The following is a 14,557-nucleotide window of genomic DNA, read 5'->3' as shown; positions in this document are numbered from 1 at the left end:
ATGTTCAGAATTGATGGTTGGTTTCATTATATTTATGGTATGCTTCCTTTAGTGAGCACCTTTAAAACATTTAAATTATAATTCAATTTAGCAGTAAGATGAGTTTTTCCTAACATTGAGAATACTTGTATTCTGAAAAGAAAAATAGAGGATATATAATTTGCCTTTGTTTTTCACACAGAATATGAAAATAAGAAGCAAATACTATAAAACTCTGTTTTTTGTTTTTGTTCTCCCCCCCAACTTTCATGTATATAATATGGTATTGTTAACTATACTCAAAATGCTGTATACATTGGAACCCCAGGACGTACTCATCTCTTAACTGGATGTTTGTAGAATTTGATCATCTCTCCATTATTCTCGCCACCCCTCCTCCAGCCCTTTGTAACCACCCTTCTACTCTCTTTCTATAAGTTCAGCTTTTTTAGATTCCACATATGTGATATTAAACACTACTTTTTGACTTATTTCCCTTAGTATAGTGCCCTCAAGCATGCCATCCATTTTGTCACAAATGGCAGGATTTTATTCTTTCTCATGGGTGAATGATACTCTATGATATCAATCTATCTATCTGTCTGTCTATAGATAGATAGATAGCACATCTTTGTATGTGTATATCACATCTTTATTTATACCTTACTTTGCAAGGTAACTCACAGAAATAGACTTAAGCAATTTCTAGACTAGTGAGTTTTAATGGCTGGCTTTCTTTTTATGTATTTCATGGCAATGTAACTGAACCTTAAATATATTTTTGTGTTATTAAATGCTCTGAAACATAAGATATTTACTTGGAAATTTTCCGAATCTTTAGACAGATAGGTATAGCTCCTGAGCTTCCAAGAGGAAGACATCAAGTAATGAATTATTGCCTCATTACCTACATAATAGCTGGTGATCTTTTCAGGAAATGTGCCAAAAGACCCCAAGGCTGCATCTGTGAACCGGAACTCATTACACCTGATTTATCAATGTAATATGTTCAATGTGCCCAGAACAGACTACTGTGTGGGGTTTATCAAGAAGAGTGAAGGCAATCTTTCTAATTAACGGAATAGAAGGTCATAAGGATGATGAGGCATAGTTGCTCTGGATACTTACTTTACCTTGGTCTAATGTCTAACGATGACTGGATAAAAGTTAATTTTCATGATATTTTACTAGATTATCCTGCAGAAAGAACTAAAACTTAAAATTTCCTCCTTTTTTTTCCATTTTTAAAAATTTTTTTCATGTGGACCATTTTTAAAGTCTGTATCGAACTTGCCACAACACTGCCTCTGTTTTATGTTTTGGTTCCTTGGCCTGAGGCATGTGAGATCCCAGCTTACCAGCCAGGGATCAAACAACCCCCCCCCCCCCATGTTGGAAGGCAAACTACCAACCACTGCACTGCCAGGAAGTCCCCTTCTTACTCTAATTGAGACATTTCCTTTGTTAAAAAAGCATTAATATATATGAATATTTTTTTTTGAAATTTGCCTTTTATTCAGAAGCCTTCTAAATGGCATGCAATGTCAATGTGTTGTTTTTAGAAACTGTTTTTTAAACTCTGTTTTTAGGTCTTGTATTTTTAAGTGGTAAACTTTACTCTTTAAAATCAAGAGACCATTTTCTTTCGTTATAGTTATTTCCTACCAATCTTTCATGTTAGCAGAAAAGTTTAGTTTCACTCTATTTTAGTCCATTTTTTGAGGGATGTAATTATAATAAGGAAATGATTCCATAGAGACACTTGATGTTCTAAATAATTAAAGAAAGCATAGTTTGCTTTTTTGACAAAGAAGCATGTAAAATTTCATCCATATATTAATTTATTTTCTTGGATTTGGAAACTAATAATAGGTTCAGAATAGAAAATATTTCAAACTTTATTTGGTTAAAAAGTCAGAAACATAATACTTAAAATCTCTTTACAATGTACATCAGAAAGAGATGCTAGAAAATATATGTATAGTGACCATCATTCAGGATCAGGGAAAAGTTGTACAGAAAATGAAATATCTGTGGTAGCATCTGTGTATGATTAAAAGTTAGTGGTGAGCTATTATTTGAAAACTCATGCTAAGCCCCAAAATATGTGATCTGAGCTCATCCTTACTCTCCATCTAACTGGCTTTCCATGTTCCTCATATGAGAGCCAAGAGGAATGCCTAGAACGCAGCTTTTCAACAGAAATATAAGCAACTTTAAATTTACTGGTAGCCATATTTAAAAGGTTAAAAAAAAAAAAGCCATATTAAAAAAGAAAAAAAAAGTGACCTCAATTATAATAGCATATTTGATCCAACTTAAAAAATATATAAAACAACATATGGAAAATATTGTGATTTCTACATGTAATCACTACAGCTATGTACATTTATATTATTTTCTGCCAAGGAAGGCTTTGAAATCCATAGTATATTTTAAACTTACAGCACATCCTAATTTGGATGTTAAAATTTCAAATGTTAAAGCAAAATGCAGTCCCATAAAAGGATAAAGTTGCATTTAACAGACATACATTTTACACTGTATATTAATTTGCTAGGGCCACAATAAAGAAGTATCAGAGTGGATGGCCTAAACAATGCAAAGATTTGTTTTCTCACAGCTCTGGAGGCTAGACATCCAAGATCAAGGTGTTAGGAGAGCTGGTTTTAGAAGGTGGTTTTGTTTGTTTGTTTGAAGAAGTTTTATCGAGATATAATTGACATACAATAAACTGCATATATTTAAAGTGTACAATTTGATTTTTTTTTCTTATTAGTAATATACACATGGCAATCCCGATCTCCCAATTCATCCCACCCCTCGCTTTCCCCCTTTGGTGTCCATATGTTTGTTCTCTACACCTGGGTCTCTATTTCTGCCTTGCAGACTGGTTGATCTGGACCATTTTTCTATATTCCACATATATGCGTTAATATATTATATTTGTTTTTCTCTTTCTGGCTTAGTTCACTCTCTATGACAGTCTCTAGGTCCATCTGTGTCACTACAAATGTCCCAGTTTCATTCCTTTCTACAGCTGAGTTATATTCCACTGTATATATGTACCACATCTTCTTTATCTATTCATCTGTTGATGGACATTTAGGTTGCTTCCATGTCCTGGCTATTGTAAATAGTGCTGCAATGAACACTGGGGTGCATGTATCTTTTTGAATTATGGTTTTCTCTGGGTATATGCCGAGGAGTGGGATTGCTGGGTCATATGGTAATTCCATTTTTAGTTTTTCAAGGAACCTCCATACTGTTCTCCATAGTGGCTGTATCAATTTACATTCCCACCAGCAGTGCAAGAGCGTTCCCTTTTCTCCACACCCTCTTCAGCATTTATTGTTTGTAGATTTTCTGATGACACCCTCTTTACATCTTCACATGATCTTCCCTCTCTAATGTGTCTATGTTCTAATCTCATAAGGACACCAGTCATCCTGGATTGGGGCTCACCCATATGACCTTACTTAACTTAATTATCTCTTTCAAGATCCTGTCACCAAATACACTCACATATGGCAGTACTGGGGGTTAGGATTTTAGTATATGTTTGGAAGAACATATTAGTTGGCCAAAAAGTTTGTTCGGTTAGTAAACACATTGTTCAACTCAGTTCTTGGTGAAAACAAAAAAATGTGTCTTTTATTGTTACTTAAAATCGAATGAACTTTTTGGCCAACCCAATAATTCAGCTCATAACACACTGCTTCAGTTTTTAAATTGTAAGTAAAATTAATTAAAATTAAATTAAAAATTTTAGTTTATCACACGACATATTTAAAGTGCATTTTTTTGCTAAAGTATTCTACACATAGTTTTTAAACAATTGCCAAAGTCTGAACACACACACACACATATAAATTCACCTGTTTTCTTCTCATCAGAGGCTATTTATGGACATCATCTCGCTATAAAATCCTTCATTCTAGGTCAAAATGGTGTTCAAATAAGAGTTACTGTTTTTGAAAAGTCAATGACTGCTTCTGTGAGTTGAATGATTCCTTTCACAATTCTACTATTAGGGAACCTATTCACTATATTCGTTTTCAATGTTTTGTGTGACTTTTCCACTGTTCTTTTACTAAGCAAATTGAAATAAGAAATCATATTTTTTCTAGTAGCTTAGATGTATTTCCATGTTATATTTATACTTGACAGTAGCTATAAAACATTTATATTAACTTTATGTATTTTGTTACATTTTCTCCAGATATTTCTATTCAATGTTAAAAAATACTGTGAAATTTAACAAATATAAAATTATTACTCCTTATAATCACAGTACATATTGAAGCTACATTAAAAACACTTTGTCCCTTTATGCACAGGAATCAGTAGCAGAATATGCTACCCCAAAATATGTTGCTTTTGTATATTGTTTTGAGCTATAGGTACTTGAAAATTAGCAAATGGAGGCAGAAGCTTTCTCTGAATTCCCATTATCTGCCTAAAGGCAGATCTTTCAAATGGAATTGAATTGTCCAAACTCCCTTCCCTGGAAATCTCATCTACCAGAAGAGACTGACTCTCATCACAGGAGAGGAAACTACAAGTTGATATCACACCCAGACAAACTTTGCCACAAATGGTCATACCTTCCATCTATTCTGCTGAGGGCCCATTCATCCTTCCTGAAAATCACTGACTATCCCCCAAGAGACCTACATTTCCCCCTTCCCTTTCCCAATTAAGATGATATTTAATCCTGAATTCTAAGCCATGTTAGAGAGTTAGTCACATGCTAATAAACTTCTGTTCATTTTTCTCTTATAAATCTTTTATTATGGGGGTCTCAAACAAGAATTCAGAAGGATAGAAAGAAGTTATTCCTCCCCACATACTACCTTATTTGAGAGTGTTTTTTCCTTAGTTTAAACTATGTATATTTCATTATCAACAGAAGCTATATTATTCTCTTCAAGTCTAATCCAGAAAACTTCCAGTGCAATGAACACAAGAGTAAGCATTTTCAACTCAGTTAGCTCCACTTTTTATTTCTCCTATTCCTTTTAATTTGGCTATATGGTAAGCAAAATACTGAATGAGCCTTAACATTTAAGATCCAATAGTATGGAATGATTTTAGGAATCTATCCAATATCACCCCTCTATCTCTCATATAAATGTAAAACTAGGGCTGGCCACGTGAGCAAACAAAATAGGTGACCTGTTTCATCTGTGAGTCAGCTAGTGTGTGGTCAAGTCATCCAGCTGTTGCAAAACATCTATGAATATTTATTATGATCTAATTTGCACTATTAGAAAATCAGCCTCGTACGTTTTAAAGCATTTCAAAAAACACAAATTGCAATTGATAAAGGGACATGTAACAACTTACTTATTTTGTGCTAATAACTAGATCTGAGAGAGAATGGGAAGAGTAGAAACTAACACAGGAGCATCTGGAAATACATTAATGCTTGTTCCCCTCCCACATACAATCCCATCAATTGTTCCTGTATCAGTTTTGGAATCAGATCATATTTTTAACAAGTCATAAAACACCCTCCTCATTCTTGCCTTAGCTCGTCATCTGTGTTTTAAATAATAATTTACACTTAGTTGCCCTAACTCCCTTGAGTTTGCAAACAGAACCCTTCTCTAACAATGTTCTTAGCTTATTCATTCTTTCTTCATCTGTTTAATGCCAAATAATTCTTCATAAGTCAGCTCTCAAGTGACCTTCCCTGCCCCAGCCCACATACATCCCATTTGGGGATACTAAGTTCCAATAGGACTCTGAGTTTTCCTTTATCATAGTGTTTATGTGATTGCTCCCTCTTTTGTGTCTGTTTTCTGGGCCACTTAACCATGCAATCCTGGAGAGAATAAACAGTAATATTTTGGTGCTCAGAAAAATGTCTATAAAAATTGGATATGGTAAAAGCACAAAAGGTGAGATAGATACAACAGGTGTTGTTTATTGTGGGTTGGCAAAAACTGTGGAGAGAATCAGGGTCTATCAAGGACAACATTTTCTTACTACTTAACTTTTGATTTTAGCTTTTCCCCGAGTTTACACTGGCCTTATAGGATGTCCAGCAATCCTGTGCCTTACTTCAATCTCTAACTCAACAAAGACTGATATAAAAGTTGGAATATAGATATGTTTTTAAGTTTTAGAAATCTGATACCTAGACATAATGTTTAGAGTTTTCAAGTGTTTTTCTTTAAAAAATATTTTAGACTGTAATAAAAACATTGTCATTTCGGGGAATACTTATCCTGATCCTGGGATCCTTCTGAGAACTAAGATAGTTTGTCAGGCAGCTTTATATTTTCTAAATGTAGCATCAAAATAGAATTTAAAAAGACACATAGAGTTCTCAGAGCTCCAAGTACGAACCTCCTCCCCTGGGTGGATTCTTGGCTTTTCTCCCAGCATGGCCCCTAAACACCAGTCTACACTTCCACCCTAAGCGAAGAAACTGAAGAAACCGAGACTGACTCCTGCCTCCAGGTCAGAGGCAACGTCTGCTTCTCTGTACTTGCCAAAGGAAGAAAAAGAACAGCAAGAAGCAATTGAACATGTTGATGAAGTACAAAATGAAATAGACTTAATGAACAAGCCAGTGAGGAGATTTTGAAAGTAGAACAGAAATATAACAAACTCCGCTAACCATATTTTCAGAAGAGGTCGGAATTAATTGCCAAAATCCCAAATTTTTGGGTAACAACATTTGTTAATCATCCACAAGTGTGTGCACTGCTTGGGGAGGAGGATGAAGAGGTGCTGCATTATTTGACAAGAGTTGAAGTGACAGAATTTGAAGATATTAAATCAGCTTACAGAATAGATTTTTATTTTGATGAAAACCCTTACTTCGAAAATAAAGTTCTCGCCAAAGAATTTCATCTGAATGAGAGTGGTGATCCATCTTCACAGTCCACTGAAATCAAATGGAAATCCAGAAAGGATCTGACAAAACGTTCAAGTCAAACACAGAATAAAGCCAGCAGGAAGAGACAGCATGAGGAACCAGAAAGCTTCTTCACCTGGTTTGCTGATCATTCTGATGAGGGTGCAGATGAGTTAGGAGGGGTCATCAAAGATGATACTTGGCCAAATCCATTACAGTACTACTTGGTTCTGGACATGGATGATGTGGAAGGGGAAGAAGGAGAAGGAGAAGAAGATGATGATGATGATGAAGAGGAAGAAGGATCAGAAGATATTGATGAAGAAGGGGATGAGGATGAAGGTGAAGAAGATGAAGATGATGATGAGGGGGAGGAAGGAGAGGAATATGAAGGAGAAGATGACTAATGGAACACTGATGGAGTCCAACCTTCCTTTTTAAATTTTCTCCAGTCCCTGGGAGCAAGTTGCAGTCTTTTTTTTTCCTTTCTTTCTTTTTTTTTTTTTCCTCCTCTTGTGCTCAGTTGCCCTGTTTTTGAGGTCTCTTTTCTCCTTTATACCATGGTTCACAACCTATTTTGGGGGGAAATACCTTGAGCAGAATTCAGTGGGAAAAGAATCTTTACCCCTTTCTGTTCCAAATTCATTTTTATCCCTTCCTGTCTCAACAAAAACTTTATGGAATCAACACCACCATGCTCTGTGGGAAAAAAGAAAAACCTTCTGCTGCCTTAGCTCTGCTGGAAGCTGGAGGGTGCTAGGCCCCTGTGTGGTAGTGCATAGAATTCTAGCTTTTTTCCTCCTTTTTCTGGATATTGGGCTCAGAGATTACACTGTGTCTCTATGTGAATATGGACAGTTAGCATTTACCAACACGTATCTGTCTACTTTCTCTTGTTTAAAAAAAGAAAAAAAAAAAACTTAAAAAAATGGGGTTATAGAAGGTCAGCAAAGGGTGGGTTTGAGATGTTTGGGTGGGATAAGTGGGCATTTTGACAACATGGCTTCTCCTTTGGCATGTTTAATTGTGATGTTTAACGGACATTCTTGCAGTTTAAGATGACACTTTTAAAATGAAATTCTCTCCTAATGATGACTTGAGCCCTGCCACTCGATGGGAGAATCAGCAGAACCTGTAGGGTCTTATTTGCAATTGACATTCTCTATTGTAATTTTGTTCCTGTTTATTTTCAAATTTTTCTTTTTGTTTTACTGGAAAGTAAAGATGATGCTCAGTTTTAAACAGAAGTGTACAAGTTGCTTTGTTACAATAAAACTAAATGTGTACCAAAAAAAAAAAAAAAAAAGACATATAAAAGTCCAAGGAGATTCTTTGGGTTGGCTGATTACATTTTGGTCCAAATACTTTCTTCAGTAAGACTACTGACTGCACTGCTGTGAATTAAGTATCTCTGTGAAATCGTTTGTAACAGAGACCCTCATTTGAATAAGATAGTATATTTTACAATAGAAATATATTTGTTTTCAGAATTTGAAATGCATAGAGAGCCAAAGGTAGAAACAAACCATTCCTTATTCAAAATAAAAATCCACTTAGCTGGGATTGAATCATTTTAGAGATGAAAAATAGTGCTTCTAACACAGAGATAGAATAAATTTCTCATTTTAAAGGAAATAAAAAAAGTATTTTTATACAGTAAATATGACTGTTCTACATTTACTATAAGGTATTTTTGAAAAACTCTGTTCTTAAAATTCACTGTAATGCTACAGTGATTTTTTTCATAAGTTCTTTTTCTTTTCACTTATATTTTTGTTGTAATTCATGATCTTTGAAATAAACTGCAAGTAGCTTCCTCTGAACACTGATTTTGTTCCCATATGTAATAAAAGCATTTGCTTCTGGGTATATTTTACATTTAAAAATAAAAGTCATTGATATGTCAGTAGAACATTTACTTCTTTATAACTCAGAACCATTTGGTTCATGTCTTTAAGCTGAGGAATATTTTTCTTCCACTGGAGAGAGCAAAGCCTTTCAGGTAATTAGGCTGCACAACCATTTTTAAGAGCAGATCACAGGAGGAACAGGTGGATGGCAATACAGAAATCTGAGGCATGTCAGTGTCAGCCAAACACTTGCCACTTTGATCCATGAAATTTGACCAAAAGCAATCTAAGTGTTCTCATTCTATTAGTCCAGTTTTTAAATTCAAATATACCATTTCAAATAATTTCAAATTGAGAAAAATAAATTCATACTTAATTGTACATAAGTAGAAAAGAAGAAACAACATTAGATGAATAAATGAGGAAGAAAATGTACTTAACCTTGAGAAGGCTAGGAACCTGAAACTTTTCTAAAAAATTATATCTTTAAAAAATAGTATATATAAAATATATAGGTGGAAGATACTATAATCTTTGATCTTTTGACAGTTATGTCAGAGAGGAAATTCAATTTGTTTTTAGAACTTTTTGGAAAATAGTGTCAATAGAGGCTCAATGTTTTAATGAATTTAAGTCAAATATATATACACTCTTGTACTTTTTTTCTGTAAGGACATAATTGCTAATCACTATTCTCTCTTAATATTTAATTCAATTGAAAACACTGATTTACATTTTGTTGTGCAAATATATTATCTCCCTCCCCATCACTTTTGTTCTTAAACATTCTTTTATATATAACAGCTTCACATAAGAATCTCATATATAGTCAGATAGAATTGAGACAAATTTAAAATCATAATTAAAGATTTTAGCCTAGCTTTCTCAGTAAATAATAGAAAAAGAGACAAAAATTCAGCAAATATGCAATACCTGAAAAGCACAGCTAACAGTTGACTTAGCATCCTATACCCACAATTGCATGTGGTAGACAGAATAATAGCCCCAATGACATCCATGCTTAAATCCTGAGAATCTGCAAATGAGTTACCTTATATGGAAAAAAAAGGACTTTGCTGATGTGATTAAATTAAGGATTTTGAGAAGAGGAGATTATCCTTAATTATCCAGTGAAACCCAGTGTAATCATATGGATCTTTAGAAGAGAGAGACAGGAGGACCAGAGTCAGGAAAAGGCAATGTGATGACAGAAGCAAAAGGAGATACTGAAAGAGTCTACACTGTTAAACTCTGAAGCTAGAGGATGGAGCCTGGGGTCTTGTAATGCAGGCAACCTCCAAAAACTAGAAAAGACAAGGAAACAGATTCTCTCCTACAGGGTCTGGAAGAGAGTGCATTTCCATGGACACATTTTAGATTTCTAACCTCCAGGATTATAAGATAAAACATTTGTGTTGCTTCAAGCCACCAAATTTGGGGTAATATGTTACAGTGGCAATAGGAAATTAATACACTACAGAATGCATAAATTTTTGCCAAGACTCATGACATTTTGCAGAACTGATTATAACATTGACTATAAATTAAATCTTAACAAAAGTAAATAATTTCAAACAGTTTGTTTTTCAGAGTGTGCTCTCTGAGCAGAATGAAAATAAGCTAAATTAAGCTAAATCAATAAAATAAATAATAACCAAAATATACTACAATAACTGAAATTTAGGAAACATAACTATAAAATTATTGTGTCAAAGAAGATATGAAAATATTTTGAACTATAATAAAAACATGATATATCAAAACTGTTGAGAAAGAAGTAAACCACACAAAGGAGCAAATGAATAGACAAATTCTCTAATTCAAAATGAAAAGACTAAAAGTCAATAATCTAGTGTTTATCACAAAAAGCTAGGATAAATAACCTCAGAAATTTAAACAAAAATGTAGCAATAACCAAATTATAATGATGAGAAAGTAAGTTTAAAAAAATAAATATTCAAGAGAAAAATTAACAAGGACTAAATTTAGTTCTTTGAAAAGATTAATAAAATTGATAAGTGCCTAATGAGATATGAGACAATGTACAGCATACAATATCAGGAATGAGCAAGGGGTCATCAATTCCAACCCTAGAGATATTATAAAAGATAATAATTCTAAATTAGTACCATAAAGAAGAAAAATATGATTATGTTAATGGTTATGAAAAAGCATTTGATGAAATTCAATACACATTCATTATAAAAGCTCACAAAATACTTTGAAGATAATGGCCCTTTCTTGATCTGACAAAGGGTGTCTATAAAATTCCTACACAAAATGTAATGCTTAATTTTGAGCTATTGAAAATATTTTCCCTATTATCAGAAAAGATACTAAAATGTCCTCTATCACCAATTTTGCTGGCTACTGCATATCCCAGTCTATACAATAAAGTATTAAAAGGTACAAGTATTTTTTTTCTTTTTTTAAATAACACTGACATGTTTTGTAGCTTTATTTGTGGAGTACAGTCATTTGCTAAAAGAACCTATAAAAATAATTTTGAGTTCTGGTCACAAGAGTCCAACTGCTGTCATATCAACTCTGTTCTCCAACAATTTCAATAGCAGATTCCATAACCCAGAGGAAATGCAACAATTTTTCCCCTATATTTCCCCTAAAAGGTATAAGTATTTAAAGTAAGAGATAAAATTGCCGTTATTTGCACACAATATGATTGTGTACAAAGAAATGCCAAAAGAATGTATAGACAACTTTCATAAATAATAAGGCAACTAATGAGGTCACTGGATGCACAATATATAAAAGTCAAATATATTCCTCTGTATTCCACACATTAGACATGTTTTATAACAAAACCTGTCAATAAAACAAATGAAAATGTATGACTTCTAAATAGAAATCCTTAGAAATATTATTGAGAAAAATTTAAAGAGGCCTAAATAAATGACTGAATACACTTTATTCATGAGCTAGGAGACTAAATAATTTAAAGATGCCAATATGCCAGCATTGATTTAGAGAGTAAATTGGATTCTTGTCAATATTATAGCATTATTTGTGGAAGTTGATAAATTTATTTTAAAATGTATATGGAAGGAAAAGGACCAAAAATCACATGGATAATCTTGCATAAGAAAAATTTACATACACTCTCAGATACCAGTATCCACTATCAAAGTGTTTTTGGACAATACATTATTGGCATGAAAAGAAGCAAGTAGAAAAGAGAACAGGATAGAGACACCACAAAGAGATCGCTACTTCTCTGATCACCTGATTCTTAAGAAAATTGCTACTGCAAATTAGAGTAAAAATGATGACCATTTAAATAAACAGTAATACAAAAACTCAATATCCAAATAGAAAATAGTTATTCACATCTGATATACCACACCATACATAAAAATGAACTCCAGATAGACTATAAATTTGAGTGTGAATGGTAAAGCAATAAAGCTCATATATGATAACAAGGAGAATATCTTTAAAACCTTATAGTAGGGAAAACGTTTTAATAGGTCTCAAAATTTACTAACCATTAAAATAAAATATTGATACATAGGACTGCAATAAAATTAAAATTTTATGTTCACTAAAATTAAGAGAATGAAATGAAAACTATGTGTGATACACATACTGATATATATGACACTTATCCATAATATATAAAGAATACCTACAAATTAATAAGAAAAAGACAATCCAGTTTATAAAAGATGCAAGGGGTGGGGTGGATATGACTTAAGCAAGAATTTTACTAAAGAAGTCATGGTCAATTAAAATATGAAAAGGTGTCAGCATAATTAACATCAATAATAAACATATTAAACCCATGATATGACAGAAGTATATACCAACAGAATGGAAGAATGGTCAAAATGAAAAGACTATGTCAAGTACTAGATTTTACAAGTCATTAATTTCTGTTCTTTTTTAAAATCATACTGCTTTTTTTCTGTTTCTCAAGGTTTATCTTATTTTTCTCTAATTACTCATGTTACACATGTAGCTCAATAATTATTATTTTTTTCTTTCCAAGTATTAGCACTTAAGGCTATACTTCTCCAAGTTCTAATTTAACTAAATTTTCAATAATATGATATGTATTTTTATTTACTTTCAGTTTTATTTTAAAATTTCTACTTTTTTTTTTCTTTCTACACTTTTACTTATGAGTTATTTAGCTGTTTACTGTTTAAAGTTTTAAATTTATAGGGATTTTTCTTGGTATCTTTTATTTTTTCCAATTTATTTATACTCAGAAAATGTGGACTATATAATACAGATCCTATGATATAAATTTTTATAAATGCTACATGTGTGCTTGAGGAGAACCTGAATTCTATCGTTGTTGATACAATGTTCTATATGACACTTACATCAAACTTGCTAATTTCCCTGTTCAAATCTATGTCCTTTCTGATGTTTTCTTTAACAGTTAATAATTGTAGAAGTTATGTCTAACTTCTCCATTGTTGATTTCTCTGCTTTGTTTTATAAATATGATAATTTGACTTATAAATTTTGAGATTTTTTGGTGTATATCTACTTAGAATCATAATTTCTTGAAGAAATTGAACTTTTAAACATTACCTACTTATCCTTTGTATTTCTTTTATACCTTAAAATCTATCTACATTACATTCCATATATTAATATATAAATGAATATTTACATATCCATAAATTTTTTCATTAATTAACTAATTTAGTTATTTGTACTGTGCTTTATGTTCACCTTGTGTTCGCTATGCTTCCTTGACATTACTGCCACCTAGTAGTGACTATAAAATAATATCACTTGTAAGACAAATTTCAACTGTTAAAATGTGACAAACCTGGTAGTCCCACTACCTGTGGTTTTAAGCAGCCTTTGTGTGTGTGTGTGTGTGTGTGTGTGTGTGTTTTAATACATTAAATGACTAATGATAATATTCTTTTTAAGTGAGTTTGTTTAGTAGTCTTGCAATTTGAACTTGTTAAATGTAGGGCTTTTAACTGTTGGAATCGAGGGTAGTTGGGTTTAAGAGTGTGCCCCTCAAGAGAAGTGTTGTTCTGATTCTGAAAGTTTTGTACTGATTCTGATACATACTTTCACTTGAAAAATCAGAAATATGGCGTAGGAAAGCATTGGCATTAGGAAAACCATGCACTTTCTAAATTCATATTTTGAATAAAAGTGAGCCTGTGTATAGTTTAGAAATATAATATTTACTCTAATAATTATTATTGACTAAATTTTTGGCATTATGAGACAGAAATTCTAAGATATGTACACCGATGACATTTTTGAATTAAACAACTTAAAAAAATTTTTATTAGAGTATAGTTGATTCACAATATTGTGTTAGTTTCAGGTGTCAAAGTATCTTGAAGTAGAAGAACATGTATGATTACAGAATTACATGGACATAGTAAAAATTGTTAACTGACCAAAAAACGTTTGTAACAACACTATTTACAGAATTTTGTGGCTTTTTCCCCTCTGTTATCTATAATAATTTCTATATTAATTCTAACTAAATTAAATATTCTGTCAAAGATGTTAAGATATTCTCCATGTTTTCTTTGTAGAGTCAGTGTTTTGGGAACATTAAAATGGTGAGGAATATACTGTTTATGGTTATATCTTCTGTATTTTTTTGCCTTTGTGGAGAAAATGAATAATATGTGATCACAGTTAGTGTGAGCTACAAATCTCAGAGTAATTAGTTTTAATGATTACCTTGCATGAAAATAGTCACATTTTTATATGGGGATATATGTATAAATACAGCTGATTCACTTTGTTGTACAGCAAAACTGGCACAGCAGTGTAAGGCAATTATATTCCAATAAAGAGCTTTTTTAAAAAAAAGAAAATTCCATCAAAATGTTTAAGTCCACTTAAA

At 32.4% G+C, this 14,557-nt stretch overlaps 1 pseudogene; it reads left to right on the top strand.

Moving 5' to 3' along the window:
- Nucleotides 1–6,373: 6,373 nt before the first annotated feature.
- LOC130852362 (protein SET-like) lies at nucleotides 6,374–7,257 on the top strand (annotated as a pseudogene).
- Nucleotides 7,258–14,557: the final 7,300 nt, after the last annotated feature.

Source organism: Hippopotamus amphibius, chromosome 4, assembly GCF_030028045.1.
Source record: "Hippopotamus amphibius kiboko isolate mHipAmp2 chromosome 4, mHipAmp2.hap2, whole genome shotgun sequence".
Classification (NCBI taxonomy): Eukaryota; Metazoa; Chordata; class Mammalia; order Artiodactyla; family Hippopotamidae; genus Hippopotamus; species Hippopotamus amphibius.
This window is presented reverse-complemented; position numbering and strand designations above follow the sequence as displayed.